The sequence below is a fragment of the Stegastes partitus genome, unplaced genomic scaffold (assembly GCF_000690725.1).
Source record: "Stegastes partitus isolate 25-593 unplaced genomic scaffold, Stegastes_partitus-1.0.2 Scaffold118, whole genome shotgun sequence".
Lineage (NCBI taxonomy): Eukaryota > Metazoa > Chordata > Actinopteri > Pomacentridae > Stegastes > Stegastes partitus.
Window position 1 is genome coordinate 333868 of NW_007577849.1, and position 10961 is coordinate 344828.

Genomic DNA, 10961 nt, shown 5'->3' on the forward strand with positions numbered 1-10961 from the left:
ATACTGTACAGATTACAGTACCAAAGAAGGAGCACCAATGCAAATCAATTCATGTTGGGTCTAAGTTAAGAAAGAGAGGGAAAGATTACAAATGAAAAAAATGAAAGGACGTATTTAAGCAGCACAGATGTTTGCTAATAAATTACTGCCAGGTCTCAAAAAGGCTGACCAATCTAGACTCTTTGAAGCAGCTTGAGCGAGGCTTCCGCCCTTTTGCTCTGCAGCCAAAACACGATCTCCACAAACAATGCAGGAGTTCACACGGACCAGACCTTCAGTAAAATCATGGTGGTAACCGTTTGCACACGTTATTTGGCCACTAAATAGGTGTTAGTGTACAACTCTGATGCAGTAAGACTTCAAAGAGTCAGCAGAGGATCTAATATCAGAGGAAATAAAAACTGACAGAGCACAACGTTGATTAGTCTGCTTGTTAAAGACACTTTCCTGTAACAAGAAAGTTTCAACTCCTTCAGCAGCCAATTCATCTGTCAATAGCCACAGACCAAGTGACTGCAACTTGTGCTAATCTTTTAAACATCCTGAATTAATCTAATATTGTTTAAATATTAGATAAATTATGTAATCTATAAAATGTTTAAAAACTGTGAAAAATGATAACTGCAATTTTCATGATTACAAGGGAACATTTTTACATTCCTTGTTTAGCTTGACCAACAGTTTGCAGAGAGGAAAAACAGCACAAGCTCACATCTGAAAAGCACAAACAAGTGAATTTCTTGCTTGACTGGCATTCTTTACCAGCCTTAGCGTAAAGGCCTGAAGTGAAGATATGCAAAACAGGTAGCAGTTAAATCATCAAATAAAAAAATCAAAAAGCTTTTAATAAAAAGTCCTATTTAAATTTGAAAACCAAAAAAAATAATAAACTGCTTTAATTATGTATGCAGAAGATGCCACATTGGACTCTAGGAAACTGGGACTGAGGCCTTCATTATTTCTGTCATCTTAAGACTAAACAAATACATTTACTGAATAATTAAGAAAACAACAGATTAGTCAATAATAAAAATGATCATTACTTGCAGACTTACTACATACAAATCAGGCATTTACTGTAATTATTTACACAGTGGGGCCCTGCCCCCACCTAATTAGATCTGCTGAGTTCAAATACACACTTGTGCAACATATTGTGCTTCAGGACTCTTAAGCTGCATAGTGGTCATTTTAAGGTAATAATATTTTTTCATAGCGCTTCATTAAAATACCTATTTGTCAAATAACCCTCTGAAACGCAAATCTTGCATCTATCAGAAGCAGAAACTAAGAAATACAGAAAGACTCATCAGGCTTTTCAGAATTTTCTGTCGGTACTTTAACTATTTATCTGTGAAAATTGTAATATTACATCCAAATGACTTTATCCTGTTTCATTTGAATAAAAATTCCATTTAAATTCTTATTAATTTTTTTCTTTTACCAAAAATAAACAATTTGCACCAGATCCTGTAGAAAAAATACATTAAAAAATGACACTCCTCAGCAAAACCCTGAAGCCATTAGTAATATAGCTGCAACCAAAAGTCACAAAACAAAAACAAAAATTAGAAATGTACATAGTACAATATCTACAGTATGTATAGTCACCAAGTTTTGCCAGTTTTGATAACACCTGTGGGCACCTTGAAATATGTTGTTCATGTTAATTCCAGGTTTTGTCAATTTTTGCACACAAAAATTCAACGTTCTTTTTTTTTATGATTTATGGCATTATAACTTTGTTATACAGCACCAAAGACATGTTTGAGCACTCTCTAATTCTAGCCATTGTTGTGCTGTTTCTATAGAGGTGGAGTTTATATTTTATTGAAAATTGAGCCCACAGCGAGTAAAAATGTGCACAAAACGACCAGAAACTCCTCGCAGTTCAGAGGGAAAAAATGTTGGAAATCTTTTTGAAATAAGCCATTAGAAAAAATATGGTCAACATATTTTCTGCCAATTAACTACAATCGACAAAACAGCTGAGAGATTAATGATTTCAGCACTAACCACTTACAGCTCACAAATTATCAGTTGTTGAGTATTTGGCTCACAGCATGAAGTACAAACCACAAGATGAAAACCTCAGATTTTCATTACACTTTCCTTTAAAAGGTTTGAAATCGTAGGAACCTAAAATTATAGTGAAAAGTATGGCACACGACACAGCAAAAACACAGAAGCACAAAAAGCAGCAGTATGACACCAGCACATGTCTCGACCCAGAAACCTGCAAGAGAAGGAATCTTTCTGGGAACCCCCTTTGTCTACCAAATTGGCCCAGTGTTAAAGTTAAGGCGAAACCTCCAGTGGGATTTACCTCAGGTTGTTGCCGCTGCCCTGTGCTTGTCATAGGAAATGGAGGGGCTATGGATCTGACACGAAGAAGATATGAGGTTAACAGGCCTAAAACAAGAGCTTGGTATATCCTTCATCAATCCCACATGTTTAGAGTGGGAGCGGCAAGGGGCACAGGACAGGGCTCTTTGTTTTGTATAATTCTGATTCTGCTTCCAGGAGTGTTTCTATCCTATCCCCCCCTAATCTTAGGAATACACGTGCACAAACACACAGATAGCTTGCACGCGCAAGCACGCACACTCACATTCACACACACAAACACACTCACACTCACATTGGGCAGAATGACAGCTCAGCTAGGTTGCGTGCGAGGGGCCCGAACTAGTGTTGTGTGGTCTGTGTGTATGCGAGTATGTGGAAGGATCTGCGAAGAGGTCTGGGTAGTGCATGCGTGTGTGTGTGAGTGTGTGTGTGCGTGTGTGGTCTGGGTGTGTGGTCTCTGGCGCGGGCCTGGGGAGAGCCTGCTGACGGCTGGGATGAGAAAAGAGCCGCTGTGTTTACTTTACTCTGGGGGCTGTGCATGGACACGGGAACACTGCCCAGACCCCTCTCTATAACACCAGCGTGCATGCACACACATGCGCAGACACGCACACTCTCATGATGATCCAAGTCACACAGTAACTAAGGAGAGTCTTGCACAAGTCTTATGTCACGCACCATCACAAATACCCTGCAAACAAGGTAATAGGAACTATAACTTTATACAGGCTGAGGTCTAACTGTGAATGAATTTTTCCTAAAAGTAGTATGAAGAGGAAAACAAAAAAAAGAGCTTTCTGAATCCCCAACTGGAAACTTATGAGGTAGGCAGCGAAGAGGGATAAAGGTATTAACCTCTAGAGGGCATTAGAAGATCCCCTTAAGAATACACCCTAGTTTTGTCCAACTTGTGCCATTGGTATTCTGTAGAGGCAAAATTAAATAAATGACAACACAGAACCAGATTTAACCTCTTTTCTCTTGCTTGATTCTCTCCCAACCATGATGCCGTTTGCCGTAAGCCCCAACCTTTCTGTCTTTGGTAAACTGTCTAAAAAGGCAGATTTGTTTTCTTTAGAGGCTGACTAACAAACAGCAGGGTTGGCTCTAATCTGTATGGTAGCAATGGAACTCTGAGGTTTGGGATCTCGTTGCAGCACTGCTAACAAGTGGCCACCCTACCTTGGCTCAGTACTGGAATAGGCAGACACAAAGGAAAAACTTTTTATTAAATCTCTAAACAAATCTTTTTGTCATATAAAACCATTTCATCTTATTAAAAAAAAAAAAAAACTTTCCTCAGTGTTCTAGGGTAGATGGCAGCAACGGCTCCTTTTAATAGAAAAGCAGGACATTACAGAAATTATTGGAAAAACATTACTTGACAGTAGCATGTAGGCACCAAAATTTTCAGATTGCAGTGGATTTTTCCCTGCTGCTGGGCAGGATGCTGGGTTTAGAGAGATGATGGCCACACAATTGCAATTTTGGCAAACAAAATCACTCTGTCTTCTCGTATTGGTGCTTTGCTTTTCGGTAAATGCTCTGATGCATCAAACCAAATGGAGAAAAGCTTTTTCAGGGAACAGGCTACCAGACAGCATAGTGTTATTACATTTTTCAATTAGGATTAAATCATTTCTCTGCTAGTTGTACGTTGTGATGAATAGTATTGTTCATGTTTTGCTGCCATTGAAAATAAAACAGTCAATAGAAATTTGCTTACATGGTTGAAGTCAATAAAATGACACTGTGTAAGACAGTGTTTCCATTTTTAAAATAAATCCCCAGTCGAGGAAATAACATAGAACAAAGACAAAAAAACGTTTTTTTTTTTAAAGTTATTTACATTTAACTGCGCTTGCTACAAATAGTTGAATGAATTCATTTTTGACAAGAGCATTTTGTAAACAACATACAATGATCAGATACAACATACAATTCTGTTGGAAATTGAAAATTATTTATGGCTGGTATGAGTTGAAATGCTGATTTATAATTTGGTCAATAAACAGACAATGAATCAGTAATTACTCATGTAAGTCAAAAACATCCCACATTTGCTGATTCCAGCTTCTCTTATTTGAGGGATCAGCAACTTTTCCATGTTTTATATCACTGTGCACAGGTTTATGTCAGACTTATGGTTAAGCACACAAAGTGAACTGAAACTATTCTAATTATAAAATGACTTATAATTGTGACTGTGATGAACATTTTTCACAATTTTCTGAAATTTTATACACTATACAAGTAATTTATTTATCTATATATATATATAAAACTACCAGATTAAAAAACTGTCAATACCTAATTTCAAAATACTTGCTTCAAATCAGACAGCTTTTTTGCATGTCACATCCCAATCGTTCTCTTCCCATTTCTTTCCTATCTCAACTCTGCACTATAAAATGAAAGGAAGACTGTAATTCTAAAAGCTGTTCATCTGGGCAACAAAAATCTTTATAGTTTATAGTCTCCCAAGCGATGCATTAAAATCACAACTCCTCCTCCATACTCCAACCCTTGGTTGGTCTTTACTCTGATAACTTCTACACATGACACAGTCTCAGCTTCAACACATACATCAGTACCTGATTCACCATATCAGCACACACACACTGCCACATGACTATCTCATGAATAAGGCGTTCATACCTTAGATCATATGCTGCTCTGAGCTCAAAGGTGACTCACATATGGCAGTGATTGGCGTGCGTATGCGTGTGTGTATGCGTGTATGCGTGTGTGTGTGTGTGTGTGTGTGTGTGTGTGTGTGTCTAGGAGAGAGTGCGATGGGTTTAGTGGGCACAAAGGGACCCATTTAGACAGCTCATCACCCTCAACCCCCTCCATCATCCGTCAGAAAATATAACTTGCTATGCTGGCGGCTGAGAAACACCCCCCTCCACATGCCCCCACCAACACCATTTCACTCGGTGCTCCCAAACATTACACAAACACCAGATTCCATCAAAGATCCCCCCCGACTCCTCTGAATGCACAGAGCCAACCAAACATCACCCAGCTTGAGAAGACTGGCCTGATCACACAGGCTGGGTGGAGCTTCAAACAATCCTCCCCAGTGTTCACTCACACCCAGGGCACCACATGCCTCTAAGATGTGGAGAGGAGAATGCAGCTGAAAGCCAAAAATTGACCATAATATGTGTCAACTGTATTAAATTTCAACTAAATGGATCGTATTAACATGAAATGTGCAGGTTCTGTTTCAAAACAGATGCTGTGACCACTGACCAGTCAGAGTTCTTCCACAATGAGTCAGCATCTCCTGTGACCAGCCAGTCCCAGAACTCATGGAGACTCTTCGTGACAGAAAAGGATGGAGTGATCAGATGTGTGCCTCTGGCCTACAATCCCCCCATAATGATGTCTGCCCACAGGGTTTATTATCTTTAGGGCTATCTGTTTGTTTGTTTGTCAGTCTCAAGTGCTTTACAGAGTTATGCCTAATGAAGTGAAGTTCCCAATTTCCCATAAAAAAAAACAAAAAAACCTTGTACCAATAAACAGAAATATGAAGTATAGGCCTGCAAATGCAGGAAAATGTTTTCAGAGGATTAAGAAGCTGGAGACAGGCGGCTCTGTCCAATGACATAGCGAAATGAAGCAGTTTGAACTTTCATAAGCCAGGCTACAACAGTGCTACCCCAGCATATATACATAAAAACCAAATCATCAGCATGAGAAACATTGAAAGTCACATATATGAATTAGGTAAACATTGTTGTTTACACTACAATCAAGACTTTTTGTTAAATTTACAACTAATTATTTTTATTTTTAGCCCACCACAGTTTCCCACAGTCCAAAATAAAGTTTTCAAATTGCTTGTTTTGTTGGAACATCAGGCCAAAATATTCATCTTACTACCACGGAATACAAAAAACAAAAAAACAAAAAACTAGTTTTTCAATGAGTTTGAATCTTGCAAGGATTTACACCAACTAAGCTTTACTATATCCATACTGAGTCTGTTTCTTTGGGCTATGCTGTGCTCTTTTATCTGTAGCCCAAAGGCTCTCTGCCTGTTCACATGTGACTGGGTCACAGAAACCATAGTGTGAAGACCAGTGGCCCAGCAAGCCTGTCAGCAGGGAGGAGGCTACCAGGTGGGGCAGACTGCAGAGAGCAGACAGGGGTAAGAGAGAAGCACCGCTTCACAAACAAGGCTCAGCCTGACCCCCGTCACTCGATTCACCCCGAGGTCTACGGAGCAGCGGCACTGAGGAAAAGCCTCAAAAAACACAACCCACCACATTCCACCAAAACAAACAAGCAGGGCCACCCAAATTTTTCAATTAGAGCCCCAGGAGGGGACAGGAAATGGATCAGCGTAGCTTTGCCCACGCCACTTCCCCCACCTTCCCCCAGCTGAGCAATGCTGACTTTGGAGAAGAGAAGCAGAAGTGAAACTTAGAGCTCTATAGGTGCTAACTGTGGCCTTACTAGCAGGGGTATCAACATAATTAATGGACAATGCATTCCAATTGCATGCTTGCCAGCCTGCTATCAACAATCAATTGCTCTCATTTCCTTTCATGTTAAACTTATATGATAAGGCAATGATTCCTTAGAAAGAGCTAGTTAAAGAAAGTATGTTACAACAATATTTGATAAAGTACATGGGATTATATAGGCTTAGACACCGCTCTGTATGAAAACACTACGCTTAATAAGGCTGAGGTGAGAAGTGTTTATCCAATAACAAAGAGGGCTTCAGGTCTATTAAATAATTTCTTAACATTTAGAAAAGAAAATATATGTGTGCAACCCCAGCTTGAACAGTGCATTGGTATAACTTTTTTTTTTTTTTTTTTTATAAAAAGAAGCACAGCTCATTTTTGTTTCTACAGACAAGTATTTTCATTATTCAACAACAGACATGAATCTGATCAGTTCCATGGCAATTTAATGTAGACTTTAGTGTTTCAAACCCCGGTGCAGAGGTTTCAACACTCAAGGATAATGAAGCAAGAATCATGCTCTACATAATACAATCACCCATTCATCTCAACTTACTATCCTATTAGTGGGTGTTAACAATATTGTCATAGGGGAAAGTTATGTCTAGAAAAAACTCCAAATATTCACTGGTTCATGTCGAATAAAGCAAGAAATGTAAGTTAGGGGTGAGCATTAGGCAAAATAAATAAATAAATAAAAAATAATAATAATACTGCCATTATTTTGAGAGATATTGTGATTGCAATGTAAGTTACACTTCTAGAAGGGAATGTTGGATTCCCTTACCACTAACAGAAATATAAAAATGGCAATGGGATTTTTGCACATTTGATTTTAATCCAAAAATTACAGTTCCTGGGATTTGGATGTTGCACTTGGCCATATTGCGATTTCAGTAATATCTCCAGGCCCTCCAGCCATCTTCTTGAGGTGTGGTAAATTATAACATGCATTTTCTAACATTTTCCAACAGCTTAGGATAAAACAATTACTTCGTAAAATATATATATATGATCTGGTGGGTCATTGATGAAAATAATGATTAGCTCCAGGTCAGATCAGAATTATTGGTAGCTGTAAACACATGAACAGTAGAGCTATTACAATGTTTTTCTATAGTTCCAAGCTTTTTCACTGAAGCAATATAACGGCATGTAATTACAGCTCTTAAAGTTATTCATCCCAGACATACCCACTATTTATTACCCACAAGGAGAGAATATCGTTCTCACCATGGTATATAATAAACAAGCAGTTTGAGAGAATGGTACACACACACACACACACACACACACATGGCTTAGGCTTAAAAAGTAATAAAATCATTCCCAAAGAAGAAAGAATGATGTCCAGATTTTAAAATAAGCCAACAAGTTTACGCCAGTGATAAACAAATACCTTTGTTCAGTGCAGATTCCCATCTGTACTTGAATGACAAAGTCATGGCAGTGAGACAAGGATAGAAAATGTTTTCCTTGCAATCAAGTTTCTTAACGGAACATTAAGTCAAATTGGCATTAAATATAAACAAATACTTTGTCTATTGAAATGAGTGAAGTTGCACTGAATTGTCAACTTGTGCTATCTCATTAAATATATTCTAATGTTTACTCTGTTCTGTGTGTCTTCCACTACATGCAAGGCTGACTTTGAGTCATATGAGGTCATTTGGTGTGGTCACTTTCTTTTGTGCTCAATCCCATCTGTATACATCAGATGTTTTCCAAGTACAATCAAAGTGTCAGGTCTAATAGATTTTTTTTGTTTTTACTGGCAGTTTCATGGACAATCATTTTACTTAGTTAAAAGGCAGCTACTTATTGTATTTATACTGGAATGCCTTGCTCTGTGTTTAGCAGAAATCATAGCACCTGGCAAAAACCAACCACTGCAGATTTTCTCTTACAAAGACACTCCCTAACTGATGTGTGCTGTATTAAGTTGTCATAATCACACAATTGTATTGAACTTGAAGTGGAGATTTCCCCAGCACGAATTAGAGGATAACACGCAAGGGTGATAAAGGGAGGTTTTGAAGTTGATGGTCGTTTGATTTAGATTTGGTATATTTGAGAGAATGCTACCTTTTGAATCACCAAACTCTCAACGTAGGTCTGTGGATTATCCCATACATTTTGGAACGAGAATTTCCTGGTGAGTGAAACTTAATGTGACCATGAGAATCACAAATTTTAGAATGATATTATATTGACATTATGAACAAAGTGTATATGACTCACTACACTGAGACGATCACAACATAGCGATAAACATAAGCGGCCATTGCTAAGCAGAAAAAGCTGAGCTTTTGTAGCTATTATTGTGTCATTACAGTGCCGAAATTTCCAGAAGCTATTCAAGGTTATTGGAAAGTGTGAAAGGATGTTCTAGGACATAAAGAACACAATAGCACGTTTATACTAAGAGATTTCCACGGACTTTGACTACGAGTATTGCCGTTCACACAATGCGAAATGACAACATTAAATCCGTATCGCAGCTTCTTCTGCGAACATCCACAATCACAGACACGCTACAGGCGGCACGTTCAGCATACTAAACGCTCCCTAATGGGTTCAAGGAAAATTAATTCGGCTTTGTTGACATATTTTTGAGCTAACGTTAGCTGAAGCTAACCTTCGCAGTCCAATTCGTTTTGTCGGGAAGGTAAGTATTGACTGTCATTTACGTTCGTCGTAAACTTATAAAGGCGCTTATATTTCTGCCTGTCATGCAATAATTAAGTTGACTCTATCTGAGACAGTTAAAGGTTAAATATCTTCGAGAAATGGAAACTTACAGTTTACAGCAGCCTCACTGCAGCGACCGTTTCCTGCAACCGTGACTACTTCCGGCTGCTGCTTTCAGCGACACCCTTCAAAATAAAACTAATTAATTTATATTAGAAACGGTACAAAATGTATATACTATAAATAAAATAAAACCAAGATAGAAAATAATTATTTGTATATATGATCATTAAAATGCATATCTAATAAATTATTCAATAAAAGTAATGCATGTTATGCATTTGATTTATAACAAACATTTTGAGTAATTCATTACACTAAAGCCTTTTGCTAATTGATGTTTTTGTCATTTCAGTTGGAAATTAAAATGACAGTATATATACATTTTTGCATGTTCCATGAAATTTTAACTTATGACTGTCCATGACTTCAAATAAAATCCTGAAAACAAAATCAAGCTGGAAATTCAAACATCCTACAATTAAATAGTACTACAAATAAATTCAACTTAAAATGACAGATTCATAATCTCTTTTGCTTCCGTTTTTGAATGTGCCTTTGTCAATATTTTCAGTTCACCTGATTTGTTGATTATGTGCATTTGCCTTTAAGGACCTTTTCAAGAATTAATGTATGTGATTTATGTGACCATAGCTAATGATGACTTCAATTTATTCAACCCTCATTTTTGTATTTAGGGGGAATCAACTTCACATAATAAAAGCAGCCTGCATGCTGCTCTGAAGTGCTGAGTGTCCTTTGTGTGAGAATTTTAAAGCCCAATGGGAGGTTAACTTCTTTCCTCGTCTCTCTTTTCACGGTGCATCACTGAGGTATTTCCACTTGTTCTGGGAAAGGCGCAGCATCATTAGAAATGCAACAGAGACCACCCAGGCACACTGTAGAACCCTGATTCCATTACATTTATCTCACCAAATTGTGCAGGGCAGAAAGAATTTCTGAGATAAGGCAAGGCCCAATCCCCAGGGAAACCATATTGTCCAATTAGACGGGATAATCTGATAATTGAGGGATCAAACTGTGACTTGGGAGTTTGTACAGATGCTGATGTAACACAGAGGCTGTTTGTCTACATAAACATCAACTTAAAGCAATGACGCTGGAAGATTTTGATCTTGGTCTCAGTGGTGCAGCCTTTGCCAGTGAATGAGAACCTCAGTGGCACTTCATACCAACTAGTGAATCTACAAATTAGTGGGTTATTTAGCACATTATGTGTGCTGTATGTTTTAAGATATACATTTGATGCATGCACATTATTGTAGGAGAATATCTTAATATTTATCAAGATTTACATTGCTAAATATTTACATTTTAAAGTCCAGAAATGCAAGAACCCCATACACAGATTAT

The 10961-nt window shown here is 37.9% G+C and overlaps 1 protein-coding gene across 1 annotated transcript in view; it reads right to left on the reverse strand.

Moving 5' to 3' along the window:
- Positions 1-9695, reverse strand: part of exoc2 (exocyst complex component 2) — a 49807-nt gene extending 40112 nt beyond the window's left edge. The window contains exon 1 of the mRNA XM_008278190.1: positions 9638-9695. The gene's annotated coding sequence lies outside the window, so the exon portion shown is untranslated. The remainder of the gene's footprint in view (positions 1-9637) is intronic.
- Positions 9696-10961: the final 1266 nt, after the last annotated feature.